Consider the following 21,770-nt stretch of genomic DNA (forward strand, 5'->3'; position numbering starts at 1 on the left):
ATCTCAAAAAATTTTATTTTATGCTTTTATGAATCATTAAATATCTCACAAATGTTACATACTTATCATGTATATAAATGTGTACACATCTGTTTGCTGTCAGAGCTAAATAATAAATACAGCCTCCCATAATGACTCTGTTTGATTCTAAGCTAAGAACATGAGTAAGTAAATGGTGAACCCTACTTCTGTGTTTGACTACATGGCACCAGGGTGACCTTCCACCATAGACTCCTGCATGGATAGACTTCCACTAAGCATGGGGGAAACATGTACCAAAATGGCCTTAACTCATAATATCTACATTTAAAAAGTGCTATGCTTGTCCCAAAGACACAAGCACAGTGGAGGATGTAACACTGAACTAAGAATCACAAAACCTGAGTTCTTTACACACTCTGCTACCAACATCTATATGCTCATGAGAATTTCCCTGTCATGCCTCTATCCTCAGTTTGCTCATATATGAAATTAGGGACCAACTTCATAGTATTGCTGTTAACACAAAAGAAGTCATTTTTGTACTTTGGAAACCAAGAGGTAATCTATAAATATACTGTTGTTATTACAGTATAGAAAAAAAATGAGAAATAATCTTGAGAAAATCCATCAATTTTTAATAAGCTTCCCATGTGTGATTAGTCAGAAATCAGAGCTAAAAGACTTGACAAGAAGTTTTTGTAATAAGAGGAACTGAACTCTAGCTTTACTATTGTGATTTTGCTGCTAAATTTACCAGAGAAATTATCATTGTAAAAATACCCCCCCAAAATTCATTTTGTCAAAACTACCTGCCTTTTCGGAGCTTTCCTAGTGGTGCGGTGGTTAAGAATCCACCTGCCAACGCAGGGGACACGGGATCGAGCCCTGGTCCGGGAAGATCCCACATTGCGTAGAGCAAATAAGCCCGTGCACCACAACTATAAGGCTGCACTCTAGAGCCCGCGAGCCACAACTACTGAGTGCTTGCACCACAACTACTGAGCCCTTGCACCACAACTACTGAAGCCCACACGCCTAGAGCCTGTGCTTCGCAACGGGAAGGCACTGCAATGAGAAGCCCATGCACCCCAACAAAGAGTAGCCCCCACTCATCACAACTAGAGAAAGCCTGCGTGCAGCAATGAAGATCCAACGCAGCCAAAAAATAAAATAAATTAAATAAATAAAATTTTAAAGAACTACCTACCTTTTCAAGATTTTCTTAATCTCTTGTTAGAAGAACATATTAAGCTCATGACTAGAAGAAAACTAACCACTGGTCAACATAACAAGATCTCTTAGACCTGTCAAATGAAACTTCCATTTGAAAATAGCCAAGTTAGAGGGCAGACAGCAGAAGCAAGAAGCACTACAATCCTGCAGCCTGTGGAACAAAAACCACATTCACAGAAAGATAGACAAGATGAAAAGGCAGAGGGCTATGTACCAGATGAAGGAACAAGATAAAACCCCAGAAAAACAACTAAAGAAAGTGGAGATAGGCAACCTTCCCGAAAAAGAATTCAGAATAATGATAGTGAAGATGATCCAGGACCTCGGAAAAAGAATGGAAGCAAAGATCGAGAAGATGCAAGAACTGTTTAACAAAGACCTAGAAGAATTAAAGAACAACAAACAGAGATGAACAATACAATAACTGAAATGAAAACTACACTACAGGGGCTTCCCTGGTGGCGCAGTGGTTGAGAGTCCGCCTGCCGATGCAGGGGACACGGGTTCGTGCCCCGGTCCGGGAAGATCTCACATACCGTGGAGATGATTTCTCAGTAGAAACTCTACAAGCCAGAAGAGAGTGGCATGATATACTTAAAGAGATGAAAGGAAGAACCTACAACCATGATTACTCTACCCGACAAGGATCTCATTCAGATTCGTTGGAAAAATCAAAAGCTTTACAGACAAGCAAAAGCTAAGAGAATTCAGCACCACCAAAGCAGCTCTACAACAAATGCTAAAGGAACTTCTCTAAGTGGGAAACACAAGAGAAGAAAAGGATCTACAAAAACAAACCCAAAACAAAAGAAAATTACAGACCAATATCACTCATGAATATAGATGCAAAAATCCTCAACAAGGGCTTCCCCAGTGGCGCAGTGGTTGGCAATCCGCCTGCCAATGCAGGAGACACGGGTTCGATCCCTGGTCTGGGAGGATCCCACATGCCATGGAGCAACTAAGCCCGTGTGCCACAGCTACTGAGCCTGTGCCCTACAGCCTTCGAGCCACAGCTACTGCAGCCTGCGCTCCTAGAGCCCATGCTCTGCAACAACAGAAGCCACCACAATGAGAACCCGCGCACAGCAACGAAGACCCAACGCAGCCGTTAATATACAAATAAATAAATTTATTTAAAAAAAGAAGAAAAATCCTCAACAAAATACTAGCAAACAGAATCCTACAACACATTAAAAGGATCATACACCATGATAAAGTGGGATTTATTCCAAGGATGCAAGGATTCTTCAATATACGCAAATCAATGTGATACACCATATTAACAAATTGAAGAAGAAAAACCATACGATCATCTCAATAGATGCAGAAAAAAACTTCTGATAAAAGTCAACACATATTTATGATAAAAACTCTCCAGAAAGTGGGCATAGAGGGAACCTACCTTAACATAATAAAGGCCATATACCACAAACCCACAGCAAACATCATTCTCAATGGTGAAAAACTGAAAGCATTTCCTCTAAGATCAGGAACAAGAAAACGATGTCCACTCTCACCAGCATTATTCAACATAGTTTTGCAAGTCCTAGCCCCGGCAATCAGAGAAGAAAAGGAAATAAAAGGAATACAAATTGGAAAAGAAGTAAAACTGTCACTGTTTGCAGATGACATGATACTATACATAGAGAATCCTAAAGATGCCCCCAGAAAACTACTAGAGCTAATCAATGAATTTGGTAAAGTTGCAGGATACAAAATTAATGCATAGAAATCTCTTGCATTCCTATACACTAATGATGAAAAATCTGAAAGATAAATTAAAGAAACACTCCCATTTACCACTGCAACAAAACGAATAAAACCTAGGAATAAACCTACCTAGGGAGACAAAAGACCTTTATGCAGAAAACTATAAGACACTGATGAAAGAAATTAAAGATGATACCAACAGATGGAGAGATATGCCATGTTCTTGGATTGGAAGAATCAATATTGTGAAAATGAGTATACTACCCAAAGCAATCTACAGATTCAATGCAATCCCCATCAAATTACCAATGGCATTTTTTAGAGAACTAGAACAAAAAATCTTAAAATTTGTATGGAGACACAAAAAACCCCAAATAGCCAAAGCAGTCTTGAGGGAAAAAAACGGAGCTGGAGGAGTCAGACTCCCTCACTTCAGACTATACTATAAAGCTACAGTAATCAAGATGGTATGGTACTGGCACAAAAACAGAAACATGATCAATGGAACAAGATAGAAAGCTCAGAGATAAACCCACGCAATAAGTAAAATAAAAATCAAAAATCAGAAAAAAAAATAGAATAAAAAAACTAGGAGAAAAAAAGAAAGAAAAGAGCCAAGTTATCACAGACAGGTGCACGCACACACACACAAACACACACACACACAACAGATTTAGATTGCTATGCTTTGCCTTGTATGCTTAGGAACATTCTAAAGTTTTTATCATATAATCAAACTTTATCTTTATGTAGGAAAACTGTAGAGGTGAAAGAAACATTGTAATGCTACTCTCAACAACTTGTAATAGTCTTATTTAGCTACTATGTGAGGTAATAAGTTTTAATATGTTTATTTACAGAGAAGGAGGGAGAGACAGGCTGAGAGGGAGAGGGAGAGATATTGAGAAACTATGTAAGAAGTAACACAAAAATCCAAATGCAAAATTGTTTCTTTCTAGGAATGGGCTGGAATTTTTATTGTGAGAGAGGGAATAAAAGGGAGCATGTTTGTTTCCTTTGGGACTACACTGAATTTATCAAATATTCTGGTCTTTTCCCCTGTAGCTGCCACCTCTTCCATTAGGCCACAAGGTATGTCCTTTTGGAACAGTAATGGAGTCCAATCAACCTAACTTCATTGATCTCCAAGGACAACTGAAAATTATAAAACTTGCTATGGGATTCTGACATGCCAGAAACCACTAGAAAGAGAAGTTTTATATCTCAGAGATTCTCCTCATCTTTGGATAGAGACCAAAATGATACTTTCAAGTAAGTAATAATTTCCAATATTAGCCTATTGAGTGAGATAAAACTGCTTAGTGAAAAAAATTGTTAATTAGAGATTTACCAATTAGATACTGTAGGCGCTGGCTGTGTGTACTGTTGGTATTATTATGAATGATCAGGAAATTTAAGTATTTCTTTTCCTTTTTACTCAGAATTCCTTGGCCATTGTTTTAGAGAATATTTTGACAAATTCTCAGTTCTTAAAGCCTCTAGGGCATTTTTGCTTCTTATTTTGAGTACAGAGAAATGTTAGGTGGTTAAATAATTGCAAAGAACTAAAAATAAACCATAGTTTATTTTTTCAGATTTTGAATTACAAAATTATTTAAATGTTGTCAGTAATCGAAGTGCTACATTACTACGTAATGAAACTACAATACTGCTTAATGACATTAGGAAACTGCATGCAAAAAAATATCTGTACACAAGGTGGTGATGTTAGCAACCAACTACAGTACTTTTATTCTGCTAAAAACCACAATAAATAACATTATTTTCCCTGAGTGTATGTTCGAGTGTTCATACAGTGATAGTAGGTAAGGGCAAAGAGCACATAGAAAACCTGTCATCACATGTCATTAAAGTAGCTGGGAAGGAAGAGCAAAAGGACAAATCACCAAAAAAGAGGGTTAGTAACTTCTAAAGAATAAGATTCTATTTACATGTAGTAAAGATTCAAGTATCCAGCTTTTAATACCTAAGTTTCTATTGACACCTATTTGTTTATTTAAGTCCAAAGATTAAATCCTAAATGTAAAATTGTTTCTAAAAATAACTCTAATAAAATATTCCCACTTCCCAGAAAGATTTCTTCAGAAAGCCTTTGCCTCACCACCCTCCCTTGCCTTTGCAAACAAGTTTCCTTATCCCAATCCTGACTACAAGGTTGATCGATGGAGGTCAATGTCTTACCCTCTGTTCATGTTTCTTGTGTAGAAATTCAAGTTCTTAGATTTATATTAGCATAATTCAGAGCAATTAAAAAGTGAAGCTGATAATAGTAAGTCACAAACCTTATTCTCATGAAATTTTGGACTCATTAACCTTATCATCAATACTAAAACATAAATGAACTAATATATGCCAACACAAATCAGTTCATATTTTTTGAGTACTAGTACATTAATAATGACGTATAAGACATAATTAATTAATTTTATTATCTAGCCCCCAAATCCAATTATTTGTTATAGTGAAATATATTTATACTCAGATACTTTTTCTTAAAAAAAAATTAAATGATAGCACCAGCAGGAATGCAGAACTTGTTGGTTACAAGGTGAAAAGCTTGTGTGCCATGAATCAAAAAGGTAGGCAAATGTGTTTCAATTTTAAGATTCTTCTCCCAAGATGAAAAGAGCAGCAATTGTTATTTGCAAGCTAAAAAGCAAAATATCTGTTCTTGAGTTATCTAAGGATGAGTCAGAAACTTAAACCCAAAGAAAAGTAATAAATAATGACAACAGATGTTTGTAAGCCTGTGCTCCCCTGTTCGGTGTTTCTACGTGTTGTTTTGCCTTGATGTGCTGTCAGCCGCCTCTCACCTGGGAGTAGTGATATCTTATCAAAGCCCAAACAGTTCCTCTTCACAACAGACAGATAATAGTGCCTTTCAATTTATCATACTGGAAGTCTAAAAGAACCATGGGAACGACTGGTCAGGTGACAGCCTGATGGACAGTTTGACAGCCCTTAAAGCATCATGGGAAATGGTTGTCACCTGATTTTCAGAGCGACCAGGGAGATAACCTTCAGAATGATGAGGAAAACAAAAATCTGAATATTTGTAGAAGATCCAATGGCAGCATCAGCGTTCACTTAAGTGATAATAGGTAAGAATTTAGATGACTCAAAATGTTATTATCAAACCTGAGAGGTTTCTCCAAGTCCAGAAGTGCCCTTCATCTCTTTCAATGCTTTTTAGAATTTTATTCAAATGTCATTTGAAAAATATATACATAATATAGGGCTTTTGACTTTAAAAAGACACAATAAAACATATTAAGTATTTAACCACATGCTAAATATATTGGCTGACCATTAACATTCTCCAGCTTTGAAAAACCCCTTGTACACCTTTTCCTAAATATAATTTGCACATTACAGTTCTACCTAGAAAGGCTGTCATAAAGGATCATATGGATCAAATTTCACACTCTGGGCTAACTCAGCTTCATGAAGATCAGCGTAGCCTTGGTGTAAGAAACAAAATAAGAGAAATCAATTTGAAGATCTTTTGCACAAAAATGTTTGAATCTGTATTTATACAGCCAACGAACATGAACTGAGCACTTAGTACACACAAGGGCCTCTGCTGGGTGTATAAAGATGAGAAAGATAAAACTCCAACTTACAACTTGCTTACAGTTTGAGGGTGACGATAGAGTTTTAAATTAATAGTAGTTGGCAAATGAGATCAAGAGATCAGTCCAAATTTACTGCCTTTTAGTTGGTGAAGCTCATACACAGCCGTTTACAAAGTTGTCTCTTGCATATTTTCTCTTGTGTATTGTATATACAGTTTACACTAGTTTTATGGTCTGATCTGAGGAAATTTTGCCTGAAAATTGGGATTCCAAAGAAAAAAATAAGCACTCGATGTTTATACATTTACTGAGTGCCTCCCAAGTTGAAAGAATGATTCCAGAAACAGTACAAAGGTAAGAGAGACTTAAGATGCAACTCCCACAATTAAGGAGCACTCTAGACATCACAAACCCTCAGTCCCTTAGATATTTCAGCTACCTTTTCTTTTTCAGAGCATACACTCAGTAATTTTTTATTTTAAAATAATATCTAACATACAGAAAAGTTATAAGAATAGTACAAATAACTCCTTTTCTACTCATCGTCCAAAATTCACCAGTTGTTAACATTTTGCCACATTTGTTTTTATCACTCCTATTCTCACTCTCTCTTTCTCTCTCACATACAACCCTCTCTCCCTCCTTCCTCCCTCTCTTATTTAGCTATCTATATAATATTATACTTTTTATATTTTTAACTGATTTTAATAGAGGGATATATTAGATTTATTTTTTATATTTTTAAATAATTTTAACAGAGGGAAATGAGATTAGTGTCTGATTCATCTTTATACTCCTTCACAAAACCTAGCAACTGCCTTTATATACTTAAAAATATATATATCAATGAATGAATGATAAATAGTATTCAACCTAAATCTAGTCTTTGCTCTATTAGATGTGTGTTTATACATAAATATAAAAGGGGTTATATTATTTATCTAAAACATATGTAGTATTTTACAAAATATGAATCTTCCCTCCATCTATGTCTGATCAATAAATGATTTAGTAAAATAAAGAAATAATAAAATTGCAGCAGGAACGTCAAACACTTTCCAAAGGAAGTAAAAGATAAAAGCTTCAGGTGCTGGTGGCTCTTTGTCTTTCTCTGGGACAAATAGACCAACTATAGATGCCAGACAAAAAGCTGAGATTTAAACAGAAACTGTCTTTCTGAAAAACACTCTGGCACTATTGTTGAAACTGGTACCACTTGGCTGCTTGACACTTTTGGGATAACACTCTGCTTTCATAAAATTTTATGCTTTGGATTCACATTCCAACATGATTTTCCAAATCCAGTTGTGCCGAAGCCAGACGAATTGTGAGAGCACCCTTAGTGTTTTCCAGGGAACTGAAAAAAGCCAGTAAATAATTTAAATGACTATTAACAACAAAATGTTCTCCATGTAATTCTTCACAAGAAGACATATTATTTAAAAAAAAATGAAGCCAAAGTTTGCAAATGCAAAGCAAAATGCTTTTGAGTGCCATATGTAAATTCAAATACTTAGAGACTGATAAAAACACATTTTGCTTGTTTCAAATTGGGAAGGCAAGATGTAGAAGGAAGATTTGTAATAACTGATATATGGACAAGGTCCAAATGCTACAGAACAACTGAATTCAGAGTCATTTCTGAGTCACAGCTGTGGTTAAAATACTTTTCCTTTCCTTGTTGAAATAAACCCATGCAGCATCAGGTCCTAACAGGTCCCAGATGTAGTCTTTAGCTCACCTGATATGAATTAAGTTTCATTGTGAACAATTAATGTAGCCACTTAAGCCAACTAAATAAGCTAAATATAAACCCAGAACCAAAGTCTTATAACAATTCATAGTAATGCCAAAATTTGTGGTCTGGAAACTTAGAATAAATACTAGTGTTGAATTTTCAGTCAGACTAAAATTTTCACAGAAAGAAATTTTCAGACTAAAAATGCCACAAAAAGAAAAAATGATTTATTAGTTAAGCCATAAAACCATTTTAAAAATATGACATGCACTTTCCCATTATAAATTTCAACATATAAAATCAGCTTTGGGGGACTAGATTAAGCAGCATTTTGAAGGACGTAAAAGTCTTAAATTATTGGCTAATGTAGGTTATATGAATCATGTACTTTTTAAAACACCATGCTTATTTAGAGTGTATAAAATTGGTGATCTTTTGGCTCAAAAATGTAAGCACTGCTGTTTGGACTCTTCTATGGTATGAGGTACAAAGAGAACCCTGAGTCTTATGACCCTAATTCGAGCATTAAAGTTATTTCTGTTAGTTCTTTCTTCTTTCAAGGTATGTACAGTACACTTCAAATGTGGGAAATTCTGAATTCATTTTCCCTTATTTTTATGAATGCACCTTTTCACAATTTGGTATTCAAAACACAAAAAGCTTTCCTGTATAGATGCCTTCTTTTATATAGGCTTTTTTTGGTATTTATTTTTAATGATTAAAAACCATGTACCCTGCACACTTAGAAAACAGGTTTAAGATTTTAAAATCTGAGCTAATCATACTTGTTCTGTACCTTTCCAGTAAAATGGAGACTTGTCAGAGAAGTGAATCAATGAGTTTGTTGATTTTTTTAAAAGGGTATTTAGAAAAGCTGTTTAATCTTCTTAATGCCAGAAAGTAACCACTAAAGAATCTTACCTAAAGTTACCCTGTTGCTATGGCTTTTACAACTTCTTTACAGATAGAAAGGCTTGATTTTTGTTTCTTTTTTATTTCAATAAAAATGTAAAAATGCTGAAAAAGAGGGGACTATGATAGCATATCTCACTAATACTATTTTAAACATTTCCTATTAAACTATTTAAACTGTGTATTTACATTTATAAAACCATGTTTTGAATGCAGAAAGGGAATGATTCTTAGCTTTCTATCCAACTACTTCTCAGAATTCTGATTTGTGATTATTCAGAGATTTATGATAAACTTTCTGAACCTCACATGTGCTGTATAATCCTAGGATTATAAAAACGGCACCTTACATCGTTCAACTTTTACCTTTACCTAATTATTTTAATAAATTCTTCTTTTGGAGGATGTTAAGAAGAAAATATATGTATGAAATTAGGTTTAAACTAATCCTTAGAATCCAAGTGGTATTAGTACCTACATTAGTACATTTATTTTTCTAGTCTGTAGCTATATGGAATGAAGAAAACTCAAAGTGGAAAGTGAAATTATTGCTCAACTAAGTGATTATTTTATCTACATTATATCAAATTAACACTTACTTTTTCCACTGAGTATGCTTAACTAGCAGTTGTGTTGGAATTTTATAGGTGCGGCTATAGTGTTTAAACAGTCAAGCAGCAATCTTCCCATTATTTATTCTATATGGCATTTTAAAGCCACCATTTTCTTTCTAGCTTTATAGTTAATAGAGAGCAAATGAACGTCATTACTTTCCACCCTTGTAATGTTCCTTATCTATTATACTGGAAATTTGCTCTCTCCTCTTCTCTCAGTCAAAAAAGGCTTAATTCTTTGTTATTTCCTTTCCCTCACCATCTTTTTTTTTTAATTAATTAATTTATTTTTGGCTGCATTGGGTTTTCGTTGCTGTGTGCGGGCTTTCTCTAGTTGTGGCGAGCAGGGGCTACTCTTCGTTGCGGTGCACGGGCTTCTCATTGCGGTGGCCTCTCTTGCTGCAGAGCACGGGCTCTAGGTGCGCAGGCTTCAGTAGTTGTGGCACGCAGGCTCAGTAGTTCTGGCTTGCGGCCTCTAAAGCACAGGCTCTGTAGTTGTGGCACAAGGGCTTAGCTGCTCTGCGGCATGTGGGATCTTCCCGGACCAGGGATCAGACCCATGTCCCCTGCACTGGCAGGCAGATTCTTAACCACTTCATTTCCAGGGAAGTCCCTTTTCTTTTTTTTTTAATTTTTGATTTTTATTTTATTTATTTTTTATACAGCAGGTTCTTATTAGTCATCAATTTTATACACATCAGTGTATACATGTCAATCCCAATCGCCCATCTTTTTTCTTAATATTTACTTTATTATTATTATTATTATTATTTTGCGGTACGCAGGCCTCACACTGCTGCGGCCTCTCCCATTGCGGAGCATAGGCTCCGGACGCTCAGGCTCAGCGGCCATGGCTCACGGGCCCAGCCGCTCCACAGCATGTGGGACCTTCCTGAACCGGGGCACGAACCCGTGTCCCCTGCATCGGTAGGCAGACTCTCAACCACTGCGCCACCAGGGAAGCCCTATTTATTATTTTTAAGATCTTTATTGGGATATAATTGCTTTACAATGGTGTGTTAATTTCTACTTTATAAAAAAGTGAATCAGCTCATCTATTTAGCTGCATCAGGTCTTAGTTGAGGCACGCAGGATCTTCATTGCAGCATGCGGGATCTTTTGTTGTGGTGTGCGAGCGTCTCTAGCTGTGGCATATGGGTTTCTCTCTAGTTGTGGCATACAGGCTCTAGAGCACAAGGGCTCAGTAGTTGTGGCGCATGGGCTTAGTTGCCCTGCGGCATGTGGGATCTTATTTCCCTGACCAGGGATCGAACTCACGTCCCTCGCATTGGAAGGCAGATTCTTAACCACTGGACCACCAGGGAAGTCCCTCCTTCACCATCTTAGGAAAGTTACAGCTCTCTTGAGACTCGTTTTCCTCACGTGTAAAGTGGAAGTAATTACGCCCACCTCTAAGATTTGTTATGAAAATTAGAGATTACTAAAAATAACTGCATAGTACCTCCCATAACACAGTCTGCTCCCAATAAGAGCTAATTCCCTTCTCTTTGATTAGTATTGGAATTGTTATTGATTGACTTGTGTCCAAAGATGGATTATTCATTGTCTGAAATTAACCTCTTTCCTTCAATTACACTGAAGCATAAACCAATGTGTAAGCAGATACTACTCTTTCTGCTGGGTTGATTCATTAAAAAGGATTCAGCACAAAAACAATCCTAAATCATAAGACTGACACTGACAACATTCAGAAAACACGATCCTTCCCAAAGACAGGAAAAAGGATTCTTTGCCTGCCTTACTAAAAGCCAAAACAAATTTCCCCTTAAATATTTTCCCCTACAATTCCATGAAGCAATAATAGAAGAATATTTGGATTATATTGTCCAGCACATTTATACAGATATCTGAAAACTAAAAAAGATATACAAGGTATTATTCACATTTTGTTACTATAGAATCAAAGAGCTATCCCCAAAACAATAACAACACAAGAAATACTTACACAGTGACAGGCATTGTGTTCAAGTACTTAACATGAATTATCTCATTTAATCCTCATACTGCTATTGAAGTAGGTATTATCATTATCATTATCATTATCATTTTATAGATGAGAAACATGGTCATGGAGAGAGTAAGCAGTCTGGTGAAGGCTATATAGTCTGTAAGCAGTGGGGCTGAAATTCCAAATGATCTACAGAAAACTCATTATGTTCATCTGGACATGAGCTTTAAAAGCATAGCAGTCCTTTTATTCTTTAAAACAAGAAAAAAGAAAATTATATAACTATTACATTACTTTTCATCTCTCAGGCAATAATAAAATCTAATTCTAAATGTTTAAAGCATTCATAGCATTCATTTAGACTGTGGTTTTCAATTTTTGTTGGCCTCAGAAACCCTTTACATTCTTAAAAATTATTGAAGACCCCAAAGAACTTTTGTTTATGTAAGTTAACTCTACCAGTATTTATCATATTAGAAATTAAAACTGAGAAACTTTGAGAACATTTAACAATTTATTTAAAAATAACAATAAGAACTCATTATATGTGAACATAACCAATATATGAAAAATAACTAGTTATTTCATCAAAAAAGTGGCACTACTTGACATTTTTTCAAATCTTATAATATTGGGCTTAATAGAAGCCAGATGAAGAATCTGTAATTTAAAAACTCCCTACAAACAAAAGTCCAAGACCAGATGGGTTTACAGGTGAATTAAACCAAACATACAAAGAAGAACTTACACCGATCCTTTTCAAACTCTTCCAAAAAAATTGAAAAGGAGGGAACATTCCCTAAGATATCCTATGAAGCCACCATCACCCTGATACCAAAACCAGACAAGGACACCACCAAAAAAGAAAATTACAGGCCAATGTCTTTGATGAATATAGATGAAAAAATTCTCAATAAAATATTGGCAAACCGAATCCAACAATACAGAAAAAATCATACACTATGACCAAATAGGATTCAACCCAAGCTCACAAGCATGGTTCAACATATGCAAATCAATCAATCTGATACAACACATAAACAAAAGAAAAGACAAAAAACACATGATCATCTCAATTGATGCATAAAAATCATTTGACAAAATTCAACATCCATTCATGATGATAAAAACTCTTACAAACGTGGGTATAGAGGGAACATATCTCAACATAATAAAAGCTATGTTTGACAAACCCACAGCCAATATAATACTCAATGGTGAAAAGGTGAAAGCCTTCCTGCTAAAATCTGGAACAAGACAAGGATGCCCACTCTCACCTTTTCTTTTCTTAATTTCTTTTTATTTTTTGCTGTATTGGGTCTTCACTGCTGTGCGCAGGCTTTCTCTAGTTGTGGTGAGTGGGGGCTACTCTTCATTGCAGTGCATGAGCTTCTCATTGTGGTGGCTTCTCTTGTTGCGGAACATGGGCTCTAGGCGTGTGGGCTTCAGTAGTTGTGGCAGGTGGGCTCAGTAGTTGTGGCTTGTGGGCTCTAGAACACAGGCTCAGTAGCTGTGGCGCACGGGCTTAGTTGCTCCACAGAATGTGGGATCTTCCCGGACCAGGGCTCGAACCCGTGTCCCCTGCACTGGCAGGCAGATTCTTAACCACTGCACCACCAGGGAAGCCCCACTCTCACCTCTTCTATTGAACATACTATTGGAAGTCCTAGCCACAGCAATCAGATAAGAAAAAGAAATAAAAGGTATCCAAATTGGAAAGGAAGAGGTAAAATTGTCATTATATACAGATATGATACTATATATAGAAAACCCTAAAGACTCCACACAAAAACTACTATAACTGATAAACGAATTCAGCAAAAGTAGCAAGATATAAGATTAACATACAGAAATCGGTTACATTTCTTTACACCAACAATGAAATATCAGAAAGGGAATGTAAAAACAATACCTTTTAAAATCACAACCCCAAAATTAAAATACTTAGGAATAAACCTAACCAAGGAGGTGAACAACTTATATGCTGAGAACTATAAAACATTAATAAAGGAAACTGACAATGATTCAAATAAATAGAAAGATATCCCATGCTCTTGGATTGGAAGAATTAATATTGTTAAGGTGGCCCTACTACCCAAAGCAATCTACAGATTTAATGTGATCCCTATCAAATTACTCATGACATTTTTCACAGAACTAGAACAAATAATCCTAAAATTCATATGGAACCATAAAACACCCAAAATTGCCAAAGCAATCCTGAAGAAAAAGAATAAAGCAGGAGGCATAACATTCCCAGACTTCGGACAATACTACAAAGCTACAGTAATCAAAACAACAGCATGGTGTTGGTACAAAAACAGACATATGGGTCAATGGAACAGAATAGACAGTCCAGAAATAAACCCACACACCTATGGTCAATTAATCTTTGACAAAGGAGGCAAGAATATACAATGGGAAAAACAGTCTCTTCAGCAAGTCGTGTTGGGAAAGTTGCACAGCTACATGTAAATCGATGAAGTTAGAACACACTCTCACACCGTACACAAAAATAAAATCAAAATGGCTTAAACACTTAAACATATAACATGATAAAACTCCCAGAAGACATCATAGGCAAAACATTTTCTGACATAAATCATACAAACGTTTTCTTAGGTCAGTCTCCCAAGGCAATAGAAATAAAAACAAAGATAAACAAATGGGGCCTAATCAAACTTACAAGCTTTTGCACAGCAAAGGAAAACATAAACAAAACGAAAAGACAACCTACCAAATGGGAGAAAATATTTGCAAATGATGCAACTGACAAGGGCTTAATTTCCAAAATATACAAACAGCTCACACAACTCAACAGCAAAAAAAAAACCAACCCAATACAAAAATGGGCAGAAGAGCTAACTAGACATTTCTCCAAAGAAGAAATACAGATGACCAATAGGCACATGAAAAGATGCTCAACATCACTAATCATTAGAGAAATTCAAATCAAAACTACAATGAGGTATCACCTTACACTGGTCAGAATGGCCATCATCAAAAAATTTACAAACAGTAAATGCTGGAGAAAAGGGAACCCTCTTGCACTGTTGCTGGAAATGTAAATTGGTGCAGCCTCCATGGAGAACAGTATGGAGTTGCCTTAAAAAACTACAAATAGAACTACCATATGACCCAGCAATCCCACTACTGGGCATATACCCTGAGAAAACCATAATTCAAAAAGAGTCATGTACCACAATGTTCACTATTTACAATAGCCAGGACATGAAAGCAACCTAAGTGTCCATCAACAGATGAATGGATAAAGAAGATGTGGCACATATATACAATGGAATATTAGTCAGCAAAAAAAAAAAAGAAACGAAATTGAGTTATTTGTAGTGAGGTGGATGGACCTAGACTGTCATACAGAGTGAAGTAAGTCACAAAGAGAAAAACAAATACCGTATGCTAACACATATATATGGAATCTAAAAAAAAAAAAAAGGTTCTGATGAACCTAGGGACAGGAATAAAGACAGAGATGTAGAGAATGGATTTGAGGACACGGGGAGGGAGAAGGGTAAGCTGGGACAAAGTAAGAGAGTGGCATGAACATATATACACTACCAAATATAAAATAGATAGCTAGTGGGAAGCAGCTGCATAGCACAGAGAGATCAGCTCGGTACTTTGTGACCACCTAGAGGGGTGGGATAGGGAGGGTGGGAGGGAGTTGCAAGAGGGAAGAGATATGGGGATATATGTATATGTATAGCTGATTCACTTTGTTATACAGCAGAAACTAACACAATATTGTAAAGCAATTAACTCCAATAAAGACATTTTTTAAAAAAAGTCTACAAATAACAAATGCTGGAGAGGGTCTGGAGAAAAGGGAACCCTCCTACACTGTTGGTGGGAATGTAAGTTGGTACAGCCACTGTGGAAAACAATACAGAGGTTCCTCAGAAAACTAAAAATAGAATTTCCATATGATCCAGCAATCCCACTCCTAGGCATATATCCAAACAAAACTATAATTTAAAAAGATACAGGCATCCCTATGTTCATAGAAGCACTATTTACAATAGCCAAGACATGGAAACAACCTAAATGTCCATCAACAGATGAATCGATAAAGAAGATGTGGTACATATATACAATGGAATACTACTCAGCCGTAAAAAAGAATGAAATAATGCCATTTGCAGCGACATAGATGGAACTAAGGATTATCATAGTAAGTGAAGTAAGTCAGAAAGAGAAAGAAAAATGCCATATGATATCACATACGTGGAATCTAAAATGTGACGCAAATGAACCTACCTACAAAACAGAAACAGACTCACATAGAGAACACCTGTGGTTGTCAAGGTGGTGGGTGAGGGATGGAGTGGGAGTTTGGGACTAGCAGAGTCAAACTATTATATAGAATGGATAAAGAACAAGGTCCTACTGTATAGCACAGGGAACCATATTCAATATCCTATCATGAACTATAATGGGAAAGAATATTTTAAAAAAGAATATAACTGAATCACTTTGCTGTACATCAGAAATTAACACAACATTGTGGGGAGTTCCCTGGTGGCCTAGTGGTTAGGATCCCAGGCTTTCACTGCTGTGGCCCCGGTTCAATCCCTGGTCAGGGAACTGAGGTCCTGCAAGCCACACAGCACAGCCAAAAAAAAAAAAAAGAAATTAACACAATATTGTAAATCAACTATACTTCAATTTCAAAAAATTGATTTAAAAAATAAAAAAAGATAGCTGAATGCTCGCACTCAATCTGTTGTGATTCTGACGTATATCAAGAAAAGTCTGACCTCTTACAAATGTGCAGTTGGAAAAGGGAGGAGTGTTTAAACAGCCTTTTCAGATAGTTATGTTTATTATTCTTTGATACCACACCAAAACTAGATGAACATGGTTTCTTTAAAGGTTAGTTTTGATATGGAATTGGAAACAATATCAGTGAACTTTTTGTACACTGTTATATTCAAACCCATTGGCTTATTTGGTACTTTGAATGGATCTTTTACCTATACCTGGTTTTGAAATATCATGTTAGTCCTTTGGAAAATATCACTCTTCTTCAAATCTTCCAAATGTTGACATATTTCATTTTATAATATTTAAAAATCAAACCATATTAATATTACCACTGATCCCATCAGAAAGTCAGTTTGCAACTCAATCATGACAGTGCTTTCCTTGAGACAACCATCTTACTTCAGTACATGGCAGAAATGCTTTATGTGTACTTTCCATTTTGTTACACAGACTATTAAAAAAGACATACTCAAGGGACAAGATTTAATAAAATTAATAACTTTTATTGTTTAATTGAGGAAATTCTGAAGTGCAACTTTTTTGTGTGTGTGTGTTTTAGTGTAAGTGTGTAGAGGTGAAGAATATAATGACTATTAGTACAGTTTAGTGCCACTGCCTTAGATCATCAGCAGTTTACCCACTATTGTTTGTGCACAGTCAGTGCAAAATGCCAACACAGTGAAAAAACAAGTAACGTCTTAGTATTATCATAAAAATAGTTTTGATTTCATGGACTACTTGAAAGGATCTCAGGGACTCCAAGAGTCTGTAGACTACACTTTCAGAACCATTGATTTAAGGTTATACTCTCCTTCTGCCAATCAAATATTCCGTAGGCAATTCAGGAGAAGGAATTAAAATGGGATGGAAAAGATGCAGGTAAAAAATTTTTTATTCCTTTGATTCTTGGGTCTCCTTGTTGTATTATAAGAGCTAAAATTTGGCATTTTCACATACTGTAAAATGCTGAATTCATTTCTTTGTAATTGCTTGTCCATGTTATTAAGGTCTCAGTCTATGCCTACAACTTATTACACTGTTTGGAAAGGTTTTTTGAACAATATATTAGGAGAAAGACAGCATAAACAAGTAATAAGATTTTCCCAGCCTATATATTATTTACTGTGTGTAAACTGCTCAGCAGATAAAGTCATTCAGGTCAATAGGGTATGTCTCACTAATCAACCTCTACATTAATTTACTAATTTCTCTGTACCTCCCAAAGTGAGAACTCTATTCAGATGTGTTATCTGTGTTCCCTAATTTGAATAGATTATGAATATATTATGATGTAACTGAAGATAACACAGATTGTGCATATTAGATCTTTTCTGCAATGAATTCAAGAATTAAATAATACATGTTGTTTAGAAGTCAGTCGTCATGGGTAAATGATAGAAGCTGGCCCTAAATTGAACCTCAGAAGAATTCCTTTAGTCTAGCCCATTGTAAAGCATTTAATTCTGAAAATACCTCCTTAAAATAAATTTTAAAATCTATCCCAACTAATCCCTTATGAATAAGGGTTAAAGACTTAATCTTATGAGTTTATAAATCCATGTGTGTAACAAATTACATGTTTATTTAACTCTGTTGTCTAAATCAGTTCATACAGGTTCTTAAACGAGAAGGTAGATGCTGAACTATAAGACACCTTGTGATCTACGAACCCTTTATTTTAGAGTCACTTTAGACTTTGAATATGTCACCAGTTTATTATTTTCTTCTTTTTCTGGTTGTAATCTAATAGTAAAAGACAACAGAGGACTTTTACCAAATTTTCGTTCTTCATATAAAATTTTAGATAACTTTGAGTAAAAATAAAACTGAAATATTTCTCATAGGAGTGGCACAAGTGAGAATAGCGTGAAGCGCCTGCCAATGCTCTACTAAGGCAGTGCTAACCAGGGGCCCACCTCTGAGCTTTCGGGTTTCCCTTTCCTGGTATGTCAACACCACACACACACCTTCTATCTTCCTTCTTAAATGCTACTCATTCTTCAAGGTCCTCCTCAATAAAGGACCTGATGACTCCAGGTTCCATACTTCTCCCTCTTATATATTTATAGTCTAGGGACATCTCTTGTATTTCTTCAGCATTGTCTCCAGCTCATTACCATAGTGCTCAGTTATTAATAGGCAACCAAGGAAAACTGTTGTGATCAAATATAAACTGTCAGAAAAAAAAGAAAGTTCACTGGAAGAATGATTTTGTTTAAATGATTTGCCGCATATTATGATTTTGGAAAAGCAACACAAAATTAAAGTTGGAGACAATGAAAACTCAGAAAAACAATTTCCCTAAGGAAGTTACAAATTGCTTTATCCTCTAAGCACTGAATAATTTTGAGTAATGGGCTTTTTGCAAAAGAAAGAATAAAATGTTACCTATAAGACTGGCTATGGACTGAACAATATTTATAATAAAGAGTAAAATAAACAATGTTGTCTGACTTGTTTTCTCAAAAGACCATGGTATTTAGAAGAATAAAGCAAGTTTGACAGGTTTGGAGAAGAAAGTAAAATTGGAACTCAGCTCAGTCCAGTTACATGGGCTTGAGATCCACAAAGGAGCTTGGATTCACATCTATAACAATAATTTAAACTATCCATTTCTGTTGAAATGTGGACCTCAATAAGGCTGCCATAGTCTCATCACTTTCTCAACGGTGTGGTTAGACTTTTAACAGAAATAGGAATTATAAATATTGCAAGACAATTTCCATTTTTGTAGACATACTGTGTAATTTCCATTTTGTAGATATACTTTAAATTATATGTATTTATGTATATATACATAATACCCACATATGTCTATATATCTAATTTCTACTCCATTTAGTTTCTACTATATATAACAATTTAATATATGAAAAATAATGTTTACTATAACTTTTTTTTTTTTTTTTCAGTACGCGGGCCTCTCACTGTTGTGGCCTCTCCCGTTGCGGAGCACAGGCTCCGGACGCGCAGGCTCAGTGGCCATGGCTCACGGGCCTAGCCGCCATGCCACATGTGGGATCTTCCCGGACCGGGGCACGAACCCATGTCCCCTGTGTCGGCAGGCGGACTCTCAACCACTGCGCCACCAGGGAAGCCCCTATAACTATTTTAATGAGGAAGGGAAGGATTATACAGCAAACAGGAGTGGGAAATGAATTAAGGATTTGAAAAACTGCCAATTAAGGTGGCCATTTCATACTACATACTACATACACAAATAAAATGTATTTGTTCTGAGACGAGATAAAAGGAAAAAGCTACTATGGGAATTCTGTAATTTTGTAACAGGAAAATCTTAGATACTACTCATTTATCCAAAGAGTGTCCATTTGATTTTAATTCCCAATGGTTTTTGCAATGTATGCATCTTTGTCTCCCTAACAACTAGATCTGAGCTTTTCACACTCTAAGTGTACAATGTACTTTTTGATAGGTAGTTGATAGATCTATTCACTCATTTACTCATTTAATTACTATTATTGAAAAATATTTGGCTACATTCACTTTTTAAAGGTATACTTTTTTCCTCTAAAAAGAGTACATTTTGATCCATCTTTTATCTTTATACACACATAGTTGTATCTGTTTTGCTTGGACTATACTTTCATGTAAAAATAAAAACAATAGCAACAACTAAAAACTAAAGACAACCTGTGCCTTTAGTTTTTGAATCATACATGTTTTCCGTGAATGGAGCAGTTAGGTAAATCAGGCTTTAAGATACCAGAAACGTAAAAAGCGGAGCCTTTCGATGACTTTCTTCATGCCATAATTCAAACACACACATTTTCCCAGTATAATGATTTTGGTCATGGATAATTTGTAGCCAAGGTCTCCATACTAGAATTGGTCTCATTTCAGGATAAAAGATTTGTATGAGAACAGCAAGATGATGGTCAAAATAATCTTTTAAAAGTCAGGAGATAACCTTATCTCAAGAGAAAAATACTGTCCAGTGACCACATGTTCTAAAATAAGGGCCTTGCTACTGATCTCACTTTTCTATCAAGGAAACTGTAAAAATATGGTAAAATAGAGGCATTACTTGAGTTCTGGTAAAATTGAAGGTATGATACAATTTCATGGTATTTTGATAGAATTTTGTACCTAAAAGAAATCTTAATACAATTTGTATCATTGACCTGAAAGTTCAGAGGCAACATTATCAAATAGTAAGCAATGTCTGAGTAAAATTTTATTATTTATGACAAAGGCATCTCTATCTTGTCTGGACATGTTAGTCAGTTGTGCTAAAAGTACACTCCTCAGTCCTTTATAGATTGTGTTTATTTCTTCCTGTGCTTTTAGAAACCTTAAGTCTAAATAAATGTGGGGGTTCTTTTCTATTTGAGTAAAAACCGCTTTCTTTTCTTCCTCCTTCTAGATGGTTGCACAAGTTCCCTTCCAGGTTCATGAACCTATGACTGCTTAGTGAAGTTCAGCATAATATAATTCCTTACAGATGCTCACGTATTACTTTGAATTTCCAGAGGCATTTATGGGAAAAAGAACTGACGATATGTACTACCATGTCTTGTAAGGGGGCACTTGCTCTCATATAGTCTATTTTGCTGAACACTTTAGGGCCTATAGTGCTCTGTTAAAGCTGGTGATTTTGGCAGAAACAGACTCACAGACTTACAGAATAAACTTACGATTACTGGGGGGGAAGGATGGTGAAGGATAATTGGGAGTTTGGGATTGACAAGTATACACTGCTATATTTAAAATACGTAACCAACAAGGACCTACCGTATAGCATGGGGAACTCTGCTCAATACACTGTAATAACCTAAATAGGAAAATAATTTGAAAAAGAATAGATACATATATATGTATAACTGAATCACTTTGCTGTACACCTGAAAATAACACAACATATCATAATATAAACACAGCCTAAAATTGCAATGAAGATATAAACGCAAGAAAAGAAAAAAACATACAAAAGAACTATACTCCAATATAAAATAAAAATTCTAAAAAGTAAAGCTGGTGATTTGGGGATAGATTGACAAACAGACCAATATGGATAGGTGCGTGGATGGACAGATGGATGGATGGATGGATGGTCAGGGAGGTGAAAAAAAAAAAATATATATATATATATATATACACACAATATATAGTTTGATCTCTTCCTGATGAAGTCAAAGGCTTAAACTATCTCCCTTCCAAGGCCTTTGTATCACAGACATCATCTATCTTGCTGAATGCTTCTGCAGTAG

This window comes from Neophocaena asiaeorientalis, unplaced genomic scaffold (assembly GCF_003031525.2).
Source record: "Neophocaena asiaeorientalis asiaeorientalis breed wild unplaced genomic scaffold, Neophocaena_asiaeorientalis_V1.1 scaffold225, whole genome shotgun sequence".
NCBI lineage: Eukaryota > Metazoa > Chordata > Mammalia > Artiodactyla > Phocoenidae > Neophocaena > Neophocaena asiaeorientalis.